Source organism: Ornithodoros turicata, unplaced genomic scaffold (genome assembly GCF_037126465.1).
Source record: "Ornithodoros turicata isolate Travis unplaced genomic scaffold, ASM3712646v1 ctg00000746.1, whole genome shotgun sequence".
Lineage (NCBI taxonomy): Eukaryota > Metazoa > Arthropoda > Arachnida > Ixodida > Argasidae > Ornithodoros > Ornithodoros turicata.
Genome location: NW_026999400.1, coordinates 1,007,865 through 1,026,085, shown reverse-complemented (window position 1 = coordinate 1,026,085; position 18,221 = coordinate 1,007,865). Strand labels below are relative to the sequence as shown.

Here is an 18,221-nt window from a genome sequence, read left to right as displayed (position 1 = left end):
GTAAAAAAGAAAGCTGGTGGATTGGTGCACCCGTTCGCGAATTATTTAGCCCGGGGATTTAACTGAAACACTCGGTATACCGAGGTCGTGTGCTGGTCTCCTCGGCTGGGTTGGGACCCGTGACCTTGAAACATTGGGGGGGGGGTAGTCATGTCCACCACTTATGCAAATCAATATGAAAAAAAAAAAAAATAGAAGGTTTCTGTTTGACCTCCCATCTTGTCTACTCAAGATTTATCTGCCTTTACTGCAGTACACAGTAGCGTTCGGACAGCGACCTGTGACTTATGTGGTTACAGGTCAGTCCATCATAAAAAAAAAAAAAAAAACAAAGGCTACAGACCACACATGCTTTAAACCGCTTTTTTGCACTTTTCCTCGCACTCTTCCTCGCACTTTTCCTCGCTCTCTTCACTTTCATCGGTTTCCTTTTCCCTTGAGCCGAAGCCTGCTGCTTTCATTGCTGTACCCACTACTCCACAGCTCTGAAGGAGCGAAACCACGCTTGCTTTAGCCACTACTCCGATGGAGCTTTGCCATGCAGCCGCAACGGAATCTGCTCCTACTCCTGCTGCGGAGAATCCTAGAGCTCCTAGGGCAAGTGGTGCAGCCAGTACTGTCAGGCCGGCTTTAACTGCAAGATACGACATGAGACATGTAAAACACTTGACTCGCAGCTCACCGGTCCTTTGCAAGCTCACCTATATGCACTCATTTACAAAACATGTGTAAGAGCATACCAGGGTGGAACTGCAGCCAGGGACGCGGACAACTGAGTTAAAACAAAACACGACAGGAGACCTGCAGACTCGCAACTAGCAGACATTTAATGGAAGGAGGCTCTTACATACAGTACACAGAGCAACCAACCAATTGCAGCACACTAAAGACTTGAAGTGAACTTGCAACACACAGTAACAAATGGAGCGATAAGCGATAAGTTATTTCACACGTGAGCATGCAAAACTAATGTGATTCTATCAGGCACAGATTAGTTCTAGTCTTCATTAGTTAGATGTCTAGTTCGTGAACTCTTACCCGCAGCAGCTGCAACCACGAGCTTCATGACTGTTCAGCAACAGTACCGCGATGACACTGAAAGAGACAGTCCACAATATCCGCCTCATGCATCTTGCAAAGTATGAAATAAAACGGCATAACCGTGGCTACTGTTCGACGCATTTTTATTTTATTACCCCAGGTGCAAAACGTTTGCAATTGCAAGTGCATGGGGAGTACTCAGACTGGCTTAACATAAGAGGGCGAAACAATTTAATATGATGTTTCGATCATCGTTTCGTTTTGGCCACCGAAACGTCATATTAAGTTGTTTCCTTCTATTAAGCGAATGTGTGTGTGTGAATACATGTGACGTCCTCTGACTTTTGGTCTATCGTCAATTGCAAATGGTTTATGAAACAGTTCCACTTGCAAAACACATTTTCGTTAGACTGGTCCGTGGGCCACTTGTAATACCAAACGTTTTTCATCTGGGCGGTAATTCCGGTGCGCGAAGTGAAGTGGTGGTGACAGGGTGGTGCCGAGCGAAGAGAGTTCGTTACGACTTTTATTGTAATTTCTTACGGTAACTGAATAGAAATTTTGAGTTGTAACGCCCACTTCGAAATGAATACAGTTCGTAATTTGAAATGAAATAAATAATTGGGTGTTTACGTCGCGAGACAACTGAGATCATGAGCGACGCCACAGCGGTCGGTCTGTGGATTGCTTTTGCCCACATGAGGGTTCTTTAACGTGCGATGAAAGCTCATCACACGGCACCCCGTATTTAACGTCCCTCGCGGAGTAATTTGAAATGAACTTGCGTGAGCAATGAAAGAAGAAAGTCACTGAAAAGGTTAGCCAGCTGTAGGATTCGAACCCACATCTTCTGGATTACCGTGAGCACTTTTGTTCCCATTTATGGACTTGCAAAAGGAGGAGAAACTTATAAGATCCGTTGCTTCAGAACCAATGCATTCTTAAATTTATTGTTCACTATACCGCCACGACTTCTGGTCATGAATATACCACCAAGAGAATACAGATGCTTCGTTGGAGCACTGCTCGGTGGAACCACATCACGCATCACGAAGGCTTCAAGCGGGATGACGGGTACCTTTCAGATTAGCATTTCTCTCATGGTGGACCAGTTTTAGTGTTTGCCACACTGAAATGTAAAACTTTCAGTAGCCTTCTCATCAGATGACTTGTGACCTTCCACTGTAGAAGCTGCAGCTCTAATTGCGCATTTAATACATGTCACTCCAACATGGATACGACTTGACATGAACCTGGGATGCGCGATAGAACATGTGATGAGATCATTCGCTCGCTACCTTCTTCGGTGGTAGCGATACCAGCCAACCATATCCGCCAATGCGAATCAAAGACGCTCGACCCCCCCCCCCCCCCGTTCCACGCGCCATCTGTCTCCACTAACTATAACGAAATTTGGAGTTGGTCCGAGTCGGCCGACACCAATAAACCACGACCAACTCGAGTTGCTCCGAATCAGTGGCGAAATAAACTGACTTAGGCTTAAATAATGGCAGTTTTTTTTTTAAAAAAAGAAGGCATCAGCAGTTAGATTTGAACCTATGCACTGAGATTGCTGCAAGGTTGTTTGTGGGTGGGGTCACCGAGTTGGTACGCGTAAACGCGTAGACGGCATGGTCATAAGGCGTTGGTTGGAGCTGGTGCAGAAAATTGACCCGTGTGAATGCAACCCCAGTATCTGTTGCTGACGCGTTGCAGCCAGGATATTCTAGGGTTTGGAATCTTTCGTGAAACAGTAGACATTGCGGACACTGTGAACAAGATCCAACAATTAACGTGAGCTTGTATCCAAAATCGCATACAAAAGTGCGTCCCAAATTCTGCTATATCCCGCGGCCCATCACAAATATGAGATATCACATTGCGAACGCATCCCCCCCCCCCCCCCGCTTTTTGCATGCCACAAGCCTTCCGATCTCGGTGCACAGGCAGTAGTCACGATTACATGAAATCGACAGCTGCGCATCGTACACCTCCTCGCACCCAGGCATGTAGAGGATACTCGAAAAACGTATTTGAAATAAGATACTAAATACCGCGATCGTAAAGTAATTAAAATACAGTCTAAATACTCATAAAATGTATGTATTTAGAGTAGAGTAGTAAATACTTCAAACAGTATTTAAGATACATCCAAAGTACTAGAGTCAGAATTAAATGCAAAGATTTAGGTTGTGAAATTAGACGTAGGCTTTATCTGCTCTTAAGGGGAAATGAAGGTAGAATAAAGGATCAGAAGAAAGGCGGCCACCCAGCAAAAAGAACAGAACTCCATAAAATGGATTCCTTGTGACCCCGAGAACATGCCAATTATCTGCTCCATTCGCGATGTCATCCTCCTCACGAAGACACTTATGTATAGAGATGGTACCCAGAAAAGCCGTCCACGGACTAAGCACTGAAGATCCGCATCAATCCTCAGGAATTGCGCGGCCGACCTTCTCAGAAGCAAGCTGAACTCAATGGCAAAACGTTCCTGGGGCGATGACCTTTCTTTGTAACCCTTAGTTTACCTCCTGGTTTCCTCTTTGTCGCCCTAGATTGCCTCGGCCCACTTGCTGCTTTTCTGGAATTGTAACAAGCAAGTTGCTAGCGAGCCCTGTTCGCCCCTCTTCCCCGTGGCGCGTGGTTGGCAAGCTGAGGTATTGTAAGCCGGCGTTGACACGGAGCAACTTTTCCCAGCAACTCGAAGCAACTCAAACCAACGTCTTTTGAGCAATTTCGAGTCCGCGTTCACACGCAGCAACTCTGTAGCTCCACCCACAAGCAACCTTATGGCGACCGGACAATGTGGGTTCGAATCGAACTGGTGGAATCTTTTCTTTAGCTGCTGTTTATCAAATTTCAGTCAGTTTTATTGCTCCAATAGATCATTATTGCCGTCCAGAAGTGGCAACTGATATGTTTCCGTGAAGTTCGTAAAAAAGAAAGTTATTTTTTAGCTGCACCTCGAGGATTTGAACCTATGAACCCACGAACGAAATCCACAACGCCATCGGGAGTCACGTGGCAATGCTTCCCTCTCTGATTGGCCAATGCACGAGCAACTTCTCAAGTTTTCGGTCCGGGAGCGATTTGCAGCAACTCGGAGCAACTCGAGTTGCTGGAGGTTGCCGGCTGACAGCAACTCCAAAGTTGCTCATAGTTGCTGCAAAAAGTTGCCCCGTGTGAACGCTGCCTACTGAAAGTTCAATATTTGCCAATGGCCCCATGAAAATCAAACCAGTCTGCATACTCCCCGAAAGGAAGGATAAAAGTAATAGGAGCATTGAGTAGCAAATACGAAAAAAAAAAGTATTTTACATAGAGTAACAAATACCTTCCTGTAAAAGTACTGAGTAAGATACTTAAATACCAGCGAAAGTATTTAAGATACAGTATTTGGAGTACGATACTCCAAATACCTACATGCCTGCTCGCACCTATCCCCACAATAAGCGGGTTGGTTGACGTGGCCCTGTCGGAGAGGATTTGTTTCAGGCACGATATTTTTACGTTATTTGACTCGTTGAGGGGTACAAAGTTTGGGTGAGTTTGTACAGAAAGAGGTCCCATAGGTAATGCTAGTTCTGGGACCTCGAGTTATTATCTTGTTTGTTAGCAGCTCTATATGGTGAATATATATGTTAGGTAGGTCAATCCTTCAAGAAAGAATAAACATCAACAATAGATATACAGTGAAATACATATTAGCGTGCAGTATATATAGTAGGAATAGTTAAATTATTACATTAGGAAATATACTGTATACAGAGTGATATATCCTATATACATATGCCTCGTAAACATATGGCTCTCACTTATATGTAATTTATGAACAGATAAAAGACAAGATACATAAATGTATATATATATATACATAAATGCACAAACCAGTCAGTAGAAGAAAAAAAGAAAGTCCAATGTTAAATGGCGCTAAACAGCATTTAACGGTCAAAAAGAGTGTAGCATGTAAAATGAGTGTAGCATAGTGTTCTATACGTTAGTTAAAATATAACGATATAATACTCGTTTGAAGAACAGGAAGGATGATAAGTTCGTTATGTTTGAGGGCAACGAGTTCCAGAGTGTAGAGAAGTAGTGAGCAAATGTGAATACACCGTAATTAGTACTGCATGTGGTAACGGTCAAAGCGTTTTGCGATGATGTTCGCGTTATCTTGGTGGGTTGTTTGTATGTGAGTTTGATGTCTGAAATTGTTATCGTCCTGTGGAGTATTTTGTGGGCTAGAAGTAGAGCGCGGAAATTGATGAGTTTTTCCAATGGGATTATATTTATTGCTGTGTATACGGATGTGACACTGTCAGTGCGCTTCATATGTAGAATGGTGTGTATGGCAGTGTTTTGCGCTATTTGAAGGGGGTGGAGCGAAGATTTACATGTCATGCCGTATACAGCTGCACAATATGCTAAGCGAGAGGGAATAAATGAATTATATATTGTTATAAGTGACTGTAGAGGAAGGTATCTGCGTAGTTTGAAGAGGAGACTAATGGATTGGTAGGTGCTTATGCAGAGAGAATTAATGTGATTGTGCCAGGAGAGCTTTTCGTCAATGATGATACCTAGAAATTTTGTACGTTCGACTTGTTTTAGTGTGGTATTGAAAAAGTGTAAGCTGAGGTTGTCTGTGGTTAAGCGTTTGTTTTTTTGGTCTAAATAATACGTATGTGGTTTTATCGAAGTTTGCTACTAGTTTGTTTAAGATTAGCCATGACGATAAGTGTTGCATGACGTCATTAGCTCCGGAATATACTTCGTTAATGGTTGGTCCAGAGATAAATAGGGTAGTGTCATCCGCGTATAGTACGGTTCTGCATGCAAGCTGCATTGGTAAGTCATTTATGTAGACCAGGAAAAGGAATGGTGCTAGTATTGACCATTGTTGCGATACGCTTTCGTCCCAGACAACGCTGAGTGTGATTTGAAAAAGCTAATCTACTAAGAGGGAGTCCCATAGGCTAGGAACCGACGTCACAAAAAGAAGCAAGGAAAATAAATAAATAAATAAAATAATAGATGCTAGTAACAATGGCTGTTCTATTTAATGAACCAGGTCGTTTGTTAGTCCTCGGAGTCCGCTACCACAAGTTTTTTTTCTTTCTTCCTTTTGTTACGCAGAATGGTGTTGCATCCTTGTCGTTACGCGACCCCCCCGCTGAACCTGTCTTGTTGAAACACTGAGTGCCTGGGATAGAAAGTACTCGTAGTTCCAAAAGTACCCAGTACACTACGCATTACTTGAAAAGTGAGTCAAATACAGTTACAATTACAAAACATGTTATTGTGAGAGTAATTAATTACAGTACATTGCAGCGTCGGGATTATTTAACGAATTAAGCGTCCAAAGAAATTAATTACAGCGTCCACAATGCCGAAACCAATATCAAAGTAGTATCAAATGCAATCAAAACTTATACTGCGAAGCCTAAGAATGACCATGGTTCAAAATAGGATATCACTGACGAACGTGCTTGTTTCGGGTTTTTTCGGTGTCTGCCGTAGTCGCTTTTGAATAAAATGTACATTTTAGCAAAGTTAGGCTTTGCAACGCGTTAAGGCGGGGTCCCATAGCCTCGATTCGAGCAGCAGCAGCAGAGCAACAGCAGCGGAGCAGCAGAGCTGCAGCGACACGAGCGGTCCCATAGCACTGGGCGAGAGCAGCAGTGCTGCGGAGTTGCAGGAATTCCCTGCTGCTCTCGTGTCCGAATTTTTGGTTGCTGTGCTGCCCTGTTGCTCTGCAGCCTGAGCAGCCGGTCTCGAAGGCCAATCAGGAGGCTGGTTGGTATTGTTTTCGTTCGACGGTGTTTAGGGTTAGCAGGGCGGTGAGTGACGGCAGAAGGTTTGTTTCTGGTTGTTCTGTGATTTGATTCTGAAGACCTGGATACGCTTGTGATTGCCAGTAGTTTGGAGCGAGTGTTCAATCATCGGGACTGCGTGAAGTGCGCTTTCAGGACATAATTCAGTTCATAAAGTTCAATAAAGTGTTCGACCGAACCTACGTGATACATATGTTGTGTACCAGTTGTAGCTACATGTTCGCTTGTTTTCTGGAAAGTACTTCAAATCCCGTGACCTGATAACGTACAAGCAAATTACTTTCACGTCCATGCCGTGTTAAAACCAAACCGAACAAATTTCTTGTGGTCGGTATTCCAAGACCTTGCTAGGTGGTGGTAAATGAAACTGGCCCTTGAAAAGGGTTTTATGGAGATAGACAACGTTCAGACAACAAAAAAGGGTTCGATAGAGATAGATAATGAACCCATTCCTTGTGAAAACAGGCAGAAAGCAGTGAGCACTAGCAGAAGGGGCCTTTGTTTTCGTTAGACAGCTTTATTTCACTAAGAGCAACGTACGCATTTGACAGTCACCGTAAATCAAAATATCGAATACTATTGTAACGAGGCAATATTTATACGACAAAATCCCGTAAAAGAATCTCCACACTACACAGCAAGGACTGTTCTGCACAGCAGTAGGACGAACCTACGTTGAATGAAACTGACTACACATCAACGAAGAGTCAGGTAATACGAGGCTCAGACCACCACCACACTCATCTCAAAGTTCACTTATGAGCTCCAAATCCACAATATATCTCTCACACAAACGCCTTTCACCTAGGATTGCGTTCCTAGGTGTGTGCACTAAAAGGCTTAGCCGCTGCGTACGCCTTCGGAATGTGCGAAATGTAAACAATGCCACAGTTGCCAACACGTTTTGTGTTTCCTAAGCCGCTGCTGCCGCTAATTCAAAACGAAGCTATGGGACGCCTCCAGCAGCAGAGCAGCGGCAGCAGAAAGCTGCTCTGCTGCCATGTTGCCGTGTTGCTGCTGCCGCACCGCTGCTGCTTTGCTGCTGCTGCTCGCATAAAGCTATGGGACCCGGCCCTAAGGCTTAGCAGTGCAGCAACACAAAACGTATCGACATTCGCTATATATTGGTGGTAGTTTATAGTTATGTGGGACTATATAGTGACTGTAATGAGACCTAGGTTGGTCTACGTCTGTTGACCATAGGTCCACTTGAGTGCCGGCGTTGTGCCGATGTGGGATTTTCAACTTATATCACGGATTTAGAGGGTTTTGAGGATACCCCCAGTTTACGCTGTCTCTGTTCCTCAAGATACACAATGGTCTCGCACGCGTGCAAATGTACACGTTTTAAGTACCGATGGATTAGGATACAGCAGAAACCCCTTACCAGCGTTATAAACTGCAGCTGACGGCCCAAGTGAGTGACGCTCACGCTGCTCACACCGTGTGGTGTGGCAGCCCAGGCAGCAGACTGCAAAAACGAAACTATGCGCAAATACTTTCTGCTCTTTACTCTTTACTGCGCACCACTATGCGACTTTGCTTTCTCCCTTTCACCGCTCTTATGGCGGGCTAGCAGGGCCGCAGGGCTAGTCCTTCTAGCCCGCCATACCCGCTCTCTCCCGAGAGCAGAGCAGGCGCTCACCTCTCTGTTCCATTCGTTCCAGTCAATGAGAAATATGTCGTTCGTGAATGATTCGTCCCACGAGGCACTCGAATGAACCGAAGGGTGAAAACATCCGCTCACCAATTCACCAGGCTATACCGACGATTCTTTGGGTGTTTGCTCGTTCACCATGTGCACTGTGCTACAGCGCAGTGGCTGCGCAGTCGCCATCTATGGTGTAATCTGTGAAGCTGTCGTCTTCTTGCGGAGTGGGGCACCATATTCGGCGGTCGCCTACTCACTTTGAGGAGATGTTTATGGAATGGGTAAGATTCAAAGTGCAGGCAAACTGGTGAAACATAACTAAAAGTTTTCTCCGAGTCATTTTGCATCGAATTGACTCATCACTGACGGTGAAACATCACCAAATTTAAAACTCGCTGCGAACTTGTACCGAAACAAACTTACCGCAAAGGCATTCAACTTTTTTTTTAAATTCCCCCGTTAGCGCCGCGAAGCAGCTGTTGGAGCAGCCTATAGATGTGGACAGATGTAGAGAGGACAGCAGGAAGGAGTGGGGGACATGGGGTTTAGTATGCGTCCTGGGCCGACTTCAAGGGGAACTGTGCAAACATTCGTCTGGGAAGTCTTCGGAGAACTCAACGAAAATCTCAGGCAGTACAGCCGGTGGTACGATTCGAACGGTCCACCTTCCAGCCTTTCGACTGAATCGGTTCGCCGAAGTTAAAGATTTTAATGGAATTCAAACGTGGTCATGCTTCCGGTCAACACATTCTCTCACTGAAGTTTGGTTTCATAGGACTCTGCAATAAATTTACCTGACAAGTGTTGTAGAGCGTCAAAGCTATCAGTGCGTTCCCTAGTAGTAGTAGTAGCACAAAACGACTTGTAAACGTCTCAAAAAGGTGTTGGCAAGATTTTGTTTTGTTTTGTTTTGTTTAGAAGACGTCCTCCATCCTGTCTACATAAGGTCTTCTAGCTTTGGTTAACTTGACGCTTATTAAAATTATTATAATGCGTTATTACACATTATATAATATTATTATTACACACTGCACATTATTAATAATGAAAGCGTTGAAGACTTCGTCGAGTCGGTCCTGAAGATATATTATACTATAGTCTATTATGTGTTTCTATGTTGTTCCAGGACAGTACATCCTTTCTCCTGCCCAGACGGAAAATTCAGTCCTGTGGATATCCATCCGAGATAGTCTGATGGAGACCTGCCTCTTTTTTTTTTCTTTCTTTTTACCTCGGCCACCGTCACCACACACGTCCATTTCGTTGTCCGTTTCTCCACTTTGTTTGTTTCTCGTATCTGCCATGGCGTTTCAAAAGGTAGAAAGAGAAAAACAAGACACCGGGTGTGTATTGTAATCAAGTAGGAGAACTATATACCTATGGGTACTTGCAAAGGGGAAACAGATACCATACGCTGTACTGCTATCCGATTAGATCGGTTGGCACCCGCAAGTGTTACAGTGTTGAGCCAACCATCCTCCCCGTTTGTTCTTTACGTTATACGATGATCGCGTTATCTGTCATCAATGCATATATACTGTGTTTACCACATGGGAGAGTAATTTGATAAATAACGCCCTCTTTGCACACTACATACAGGGTGTTTATTTTTGTTCGTTAGAGAATTTTTATTTAAAAAAAAAAACTAGCAGCGCAAAATAGATGCCGTTTTGGCAGTTGAGTTCTACGGCCAAGTTGACATCCAAGAAAGTACGCAACTACAAGATGACTAATTACATAAAATTCATTCATGAACTCTTTAATTAGGGGATTTCGAGCAAAAGAGATCAGAATGAGAGACCATCCTATACATCTGTTTTTGACTGGTTCTTCTTGCATCTCTGTGCGCTGTTCTTTAATGTGCTACGCCCGCACAGCTGTCTCAGGTTTGTTTGTGAGCAGAAACTACTACTTCAACATTAGTCGTTCCTTTTCTTAAAATTATGGGACACCACATGTATGTACGGTATGACGATTACGTGCCCTTTCTTGCCTGGTTCTGGCTGTCATCACAGGTTCTGAGCTGCAAGAGCAACCCCTTGCTGACCGGACAGGATGTTCAGATAATCTCCACTGCGGAACCTCTCTACTTGGTTAGTAAAACTATCAGCCATACGGTGTGGACACGATTTGTTAAGTGCGTTACGGAGACAGAGGTGAGCAATACCCCGTTTCACAAGTTTAGAATGGCTAGAATCAGACTTGTACGTAACGGGTAATTGCGTTACTAGTAATCAATTACTTTTTTGAGTAATTTGTAACGTAATCGATTACTTTGGGGGCTCAGTAATTTTTTGAGTAATTCAATTACGATTTTCAGTAATCAATTACCAAGTAATCGATTACTTGGAAATCCACATTGTTCGGGACGATGCACACACACATATATGGGATGATTCACCGCCGCGAGAAGACAAAACCAACTGCCCTCTGCAAGTTCGGTGCAAGGCAGCTGTCTTATCTTTAGGACTTTTCTCTCACAGAACTCTCAAAACTCTCAACCTCTCGACACATTTTTTACAGAACTCTCGACCCCGATAACCTACTGCCACTCTTGTGACCATGAGCCTCTGTCAGTCTTGTGCGGAATACCGTCGATATCACAACGATGTCGACGATCTGCAATGACTTGTCGCCGTGGCCTCAGCTATCGAAAGTAATTGGCAAAGTAACGCGTTACTTTTCAAGGCGTTACTTCATTACTTTGTAACGGTAAAAAATTACTTTTTTGTAGAAGGTAACGGTCATCAATTACTTTTTTTTAGTAACGTGTACAAGTCTGGCTAGAATAGGGGCTGGAATCCGCGGGCCCCATGCTGTTGCGGCTCAGTGCAGACCAAGCGCGCGACAAAAATTCGTGCGCTTAGGAGTTGTTGATGGTTATGGGGGGCTTGAGCAGAGGTTATCCGAGAGTGGGTTGTCTCTGCAGAGGGCGAGGCACGGAAAACGAATTCCTCAAGCAAGAGCGCGCGCTATGCTGCCTTTCCGGAGCTCTCTTACCACAACTTTGTGAATGCAACAAGCCATGGAAAATGCGAGGTTTCAGTACACTACGCTTAAAAAGTAATAGTTTGCAGTTTGTTCGACAGCTTAATAGTTGCTGCAGGTTAATTTAGATTTACTTTGAAATGGTTTCAAATATGTTCTGCGGCCCCCGGAAAAGATCGGCGAGGGGAGGGGGGGGGGGGGAGAATGAAATGTGGCCCGTATAGGATTGCAAAGGTTCCCAACCGCTAACCTACGCCTTAAGTTTGTGCATGTTGAATTGTTGCACTGCCCATTCCCAAGACTACGTTTTCTGCAATATTGTTCGTGGCCTGTGGGTGCTCTTCGCCTGTGTTGGACAAGACTGAATGGCTTCCATTCGCGCCGCCCGCTCATGTGGGCAATCGAACGACTATCATATCATACATACCTTTACACTCTCGCTTGTTCCCATGCCTCGTCTATACTCTGATCCTCGTTCTGGCTTTTAAGAAACCCTGCCGCGGACAGTCAGCGTCTCCAGACAGGCTCGCAACCATCATCATGCCCTACTGCTGACATTGCTGCCAACATTTGGCCCTCTACAACAGCATTTCCCTGAACACTGCCCACTTCGTGCTATTTACGCTTTTACGCCAATGGTACAACCACTGCATGTTGCATACTGCGGTTTAAAGGGGCGGTGCACACGCTCTTAGGAATTTTATTTATCTCCTAGCAGAAGCACAGCGGAGCAATGTAATTTGAATTGCTGTTTACCACACTCTAGCAAAAGTGGCGTAACCAATGTATTTTGCAGTTTAAAGAGGCGGTGCACACGTTTTTAGAGGTTGTATTATTACTGTTCACCACTTTGGTGCCAGTGGCACAACCACTGTATGGTGCATGCTGCAATTTAAAGCGACGCTGCACACACTTTGCGGAATTATAACTTCTACAAGCACAGCAGAGCAATGTTTTTCAATTACTGTATACGCTCTGGTGCCAGAGGTGCAACAACCGACATATTGCAATTTAAAGGAGTGGGGCACACACTTCTAGAAATTTTATGTAACTTCTTCCTGTGGCGCAGCAGAGCAATGTGATTAGAATTACTATTTACACTTTGATGCCAATGATACGTCTGCATGTCGCATACTGCTGTTTAAAGAGGCGGTGCACACGCTCTTAGGAATTTTATCTCTTACTAGAAGCACAGCGGAGCAATGTAATTTGAATTGCTGTTTACCACACTATAGCAAAAGTGGCGTAACCACTGTATTTTGCAGTTTAAAGGGGCGGTGCACACGTTTTTAGAGGTTGTATTATTACTGTTCACCACTTTGGTGCCAGTGGCGCAACCACTGTATGGTGCATGCTGCAATTTAAAGCCACGCTGCACACGCTTTTCGGAATTATAACTTCTATCTGAAGCACTGCGGATCAATGTAATTTCCATTACTGTATACGCTTTGGTGACAGAGGCACAACCACCGGCACATTGCAATTTAAAGGAGTGGTGCACACGCTTCTAGAAATTTTATTTAACTTCTTCCTGTGGCGCAGCAGAGCAATGTGATTAGAATTACCATTTACACTCTGATGCCAATGGTACAACGACTGCATGTCGCATACTGCGGTTTAAAGAGGCGGTGCACACGCTCTTAGGAATTTTATCTCTTACCAGAAGCACAGCGGAGCAATGTAATTTGAATTGCTGTTTACCACACTATAGCAAAAGTGGCGTAACCACTGTATTTTGCAGTTTAAAGGGGCGGTGCACACGTTTTTAGAGGTTGTATTATTACTGTTCACCACTTTGGTGCCAGTGGCGCAACCACTGTATGGTGCATGCTGCAATTTAAAGCCACGCTGCACACGCTTTTCGGAATTATAACTTCTATCTGAAGCACAGCGGATCAATGTAATTTCCATTACTGTATACGCTTTGGTGACAGAGGCACAACCACCGGCACATTGCAATTTAAAGGAGTGGTGCACACGCTTCTAGAAATTTTATTTAACTTCTTCCTGTGGCGCAGCAGAGCAATGTGATTAGAATTACCATTTACACTCTGATGCCAATGGTACAACGACTGCATGTCGCATACTGCGGTTTAAAGAGGCGGTGCACACGCTCTTAGGAATTTTATCTCTTACCAGAAGCACAGCGGAGCAATGTAATTTGAATTGCTGTTTACCACACTATAGCAAAAGTGGCGTAACCACTGTATTTTGCAGTTTAAAGGGGCGGTGCACACGTTTTTAGAGGTTGTATTATTACTGTTCACCACTTTGGTGCCAGTGGCGCAACCACTGTATGGTGCATGCTGCAATTTAAAGCCACGCTGCACACGCTTTTCGGAATTATAACTTCTATCTGAAGCACAGCGGATCAATGTAATTTCCATTACTGTATACGCTTTGGTGACAGAGGCACAACCACCGGCACATTGCAATTTAAAGGAGTGGTGTACACGCTTCTAGAAATTTTATTTAACTTCTTCCTGTGGCGCAGCAGAGCAATGTGATTAGAATTACCATTTACACTCTGATGCCAATGGTACAACGACTGCATGTCGCATACTGCGGTTTAAAGAGGCGGTGCACACGCTCTTAGGAATTTTATCTCTTACCAGAAGCACAGCGGAGCAATGTAATTTGAATTGCTGTTTACCACACTATAGCAAAAGTGGCGTAACCACTGTATTTTGCAGTTTAAAGGGGCGGTGCACACGTTTTTAGAGGTTGTATTATTACTGTTCACCACTTTGGTGCCAGTGGCGCAACCACTGTATGGTGCATGCTGCAATTTAAAGCCACGCTGCACACGCTTTTCGGAATTATAACTTCTATCTGAAGCACAGCGGATCAATGTAATTTCCATTACTGTATACGCTTTGGTGACAGAGGCACAACCACCGGCACATTGCAATTTAAAGGAGTGGTGCACACGCTTCTAGAAATTTTATTTAACTTCTTCCTGTGGCGCAGCAGAGCAATGTGATTAGAATTACCATTTACACTCTGATGCCAATGGTACAACGACTGCATGTCGCATACTGCGGTTTAAAGGGGCGGTGCAAATGCTCTTAGGAATTCTATTCATCTTCTACCTGTAGCACCATGGTGCAACGTAATTTCAATTACTGTTTTTCACATTGGTGCAACCACTGCATGTTGCATTTTGCAGTTTAACGGGGTGGTGCACACAGTTTTAAGAATGCAATTTAACTTCTTCCAGAGGCACAGGCGAGCAACGTAATTTCAATTACCATTGACGCTTACGTCGGCAGCATAGTCCTTTAAAGCGAACGAAACCTCCTCAACCATGGTGCTGACATGCAATGCCATTCTACTAGGATTGTAACAGAGGTCACAACAAAATTAATTCCGAAAAGGCGTCAGGAGAGCCGTCTAAAACGGGCGAAACCCTTTAATCATTGTGCCAAAGACATTACGCACGACTTATGTCATGCCATTGTAGTGGGATTGTAACAGAGGTGACCACAAATACGGAAAAGGCAGCAGCAGAGCCCTTTAAAACGGGCGAAATCCCTTTAAAGGTCAGCTACGCCGATTTGGCATTGGCATCATCATTCAAGGAGTTTTCCACCAAGGTAACTGGTGCAAGTGATGTGGAGTTGCGGGCCTCACATTAGTGAGACGATTTTATTTTTTCCTTAAAACCAAAGCAAACCAACCGATGTGTTGGAACGGTTGTGATATTCAGACGAACACATCGAAGTGCCCCCGAAACGCACCTTCGTTTCTCAATTTTGTCTTCCTATTCCGAAAATTAATTAATCAAAGAAAGATCAAAGAGTGATATTAAACGGTAGGTGCAACTTATTTATTTAGACATGGTAACAAGAGTTTCGTGCACGAGACTGCACTTCTTCAGGTTACAAAAATATGAACATGGTACAGGAACATATATACAGTTGGACGAAGGAGTTTTCGTCAAGAAGTGCAGTCTCGTGCACGAAAGTCTTGTTACCATGTGTAAATAAATAAGTTACTCCTACCGTTTAATATCACTCTTTGATCTACTCCATCACCGGCAACTTGACATCGCCTATTTTTCTGTCGTCGTAATCAAAGAAACCAAAACAAGCCATGGGCGCAGCCATTTTTGTGACGTAGATGTGGAATACCTGCTCCATCTACGTAGACGGAGAATCGTACTTCTGATTGGATGAAAGCTGAGGCTTTCTCCAACTTTCCTGACGGCTTCTCCCGTTTGCGAGGAAATGCAGTTATGATGAGCAGTTATGATGAGGGCTTCGTCCGAGGTAATCCCCAGAACTGATTGGCCACTCGTGCGCGTCGTTCCCGCCTCTTCCGTCGCCCAAACGCCTAATATGTATTCGCTTCCGACTTCGAGGGGAGCGTCTCGTTTCTATTGTTCGACGCTGCTTTGGCCGCCGCTCGCCAAACGCCGCGGCGGGACGCTGGATAAAACGCTGAAGAAACGCATCATGCGGTTGGGCCTTAAAGGCTCTGTTATCCAACTCGAGCGATCAGTGAGTAGGGGTAGGAGTAGGAGTAGGAGTTAAAATCGTGACGTATGAGAGTGATAGTACGTCATCGTCTCCAGCTGTCCGCATCGAGAGGGCAGTAACTGGGAGTCAACTCTCGAGCACCTCGTGTTGAATCCTCGTATTTTAGAACGGGAGTCGCACTCACGGGTATGACCTCATGAGAGCCGCACAGCGGCCATTTTCATCCACCAAGAGTTAAAGCCCCTCTATCCCTTCATACAGGAGTCTCGTGTCCCTCGAACCCTCTAAATGAACGCAACCTAGATACGAGGCGATGAAGCATGCGTCGGGCATAGAAGTTGTGTTCGATTATTCAACTCGGTCGAAGTCGTAACGTGTGAAAGTCATCGTACGTCATCGACTCCAACGTCCCGCAACGAGAAGAGAGTCGCTGGGAGTCGACTCTCGAGCATCGCTGGTGTTGAATCTTGGAATTTTAGGACTGAGGTCACTGCTATGGCGATAACATCACGAGAGCCGCGCCGCTGTATTTTCGCCAGTGTTGTACCCGTTGACGAAATATGGTATCGCTATACCGATACTCGTTACTCCTTTACATACTTCCTTTTGTAATCGAACGGGGTACCGTTAACTCCCCCCCCCCCCCCGGATGCGCCAGATGGTTACAGGTCAGTTCATCGAACACAGGGTGCAGATCACGAATGCCTGGTCTACTACGTAGTCGCGGACAAGTCCGTGCTTTTCTTTCATTTTACTTCAGCCACAGCATATTTACATAATGCAGACTTTCTTCTTCTTTTCCTTCAGACCAAGGTTGCTGCACCAAATAGTGCACCTACCGCACACAATGCCACTTGTACAGACGCTGGTAGTCCAACTGCTCCAATGCTCTGAAGGAGCGCGAACAAGCTTCCCTGCACCACTGCGCCGATGGCGCTGTGCCACATGGCCGCCAGCGATCCTGCTACTACTCCTCTTGCGGAGAATCCTAGGGCTCCCAGGACAACAGTCGGACACAGCAGTGCCAGGCCGGCTCCGACTGCAGGATACGACATCAGACATGTAAAACACTCAACTCACGTAGCGGTCCTTTGCAAGCTCATTCATATATACACTCATTTACAAAATATGTGCCATCGAGCTGAGACAGGCTGCTGCTCTGCAAGAAACACTGCTGACTCTCCCTGCTATCTGTGACGCTCTCAGTTCAACGATGGTGAAATTGTCGTGGTCTTCTGTTTTCCGGTCTAGTACTTAAAAGTCAGTGATAAGCCGATTTCTTTCCAATTTTCACGCATTTTATAGACACCTGGGAGAATTCCAATCGCTATGCGAGAAAACGCTCACCACCAGCAGTCATGCTGCTTGCAAGCGCGGGTTCTGGGATCGGTATAACGCAACACAAAACTAATCACGCATAAAATGAAACCATCCTGCGCAGCTTCATCCATCTATAATCCCTCAGCATGATCCATAATCCACCGAACTGCACATTTAGATTATTAAGGTTTTTCAGAGCGAATTACATCCTATACTACCTCGTTCGGGATGGAATTCCACTACCTAATTGAAAGCGGAAAGAACGGATGTTACGGGATAGCTCACGTAAATACAAGCGTTCAAGGTTGAGCGAGAGTTTCCTTTATTTAAATACAATAAAAAATGATGTACACACCAAACTAAGTATTCACCGTGCGCACCTAGACACACTGCCATCGCTGTGGCAACTCTTTGGTGCCTTTGGCGTAGAAAGAAGTGGGGTGCTGTCGTGGACATCGCAGGACATCTCTCTGGATGACTTCAATCTGTCTGGAACGTTTTTCATCCAAGCTGCTCTGGCAAAGCTGGATGCTGGCCCAAGCAAATGGCAACTGATTAAGACTAAATCTCAGCTGTAAGGGGCACGGGGCAACACCTCCCAGCGAATTTCGGCTAGGGTTGCGAACGTCAAGTTAGACGTCTGAGGCCGCCATTGTCACATAGAACATTAACATTCCGGATCAAGAAACATCCGCAAGGAACATCAAATGCTGTTTCTTGCAAATTGTGTTTCGCACGGCACCCTTCATCAACGTGTAGTAGTACTGGGCATTAATCATGACCCGTTGCTCCAAGAAGCTGTGGATGACACCGCGTATGTCCCAGACGACAGTTCTCATGGACTTCCCAGCAGACTTCCCCTGCATCTTGCTTTTCTTTGGCGGCGGGGAAGCCTGATGTCGG

General features: G+C 45.0%; 1 protein-coding gene across 2 annotated transcripts in view; it reads right to left on the bottom strand.

The window, feature by feature from the left end:
* The window catches only part of LOC135374723 (interferon alpha-inducible protein 27-like protein 2), a 115,941-nt gene that overhangs the window by 86,536 nt on the left and 11,184 nt on the right, over window positions 1–18,221 (bottom strand). Inside the window, exons 2-3 of one of the 2 annotated variants that reach the window (XR_010417093.1) lie at window positions 1,039–1,095; window positions 155–634 (exon numbers count right to left, since the gene is read on the bottom strand). The exons of the other annotated variant lie outside the window; for it this stretch is intronic. The gene's annotated coding sequence lies outside the window, so the exon portion shown is untranslated. Of the gene's footprint in view, window positions 1–154; window positions 635–1,038; window positions 1,096–18,221 lie in introns of those variants that run through there. 2 annotated transcript variants of the gene reach the window in all.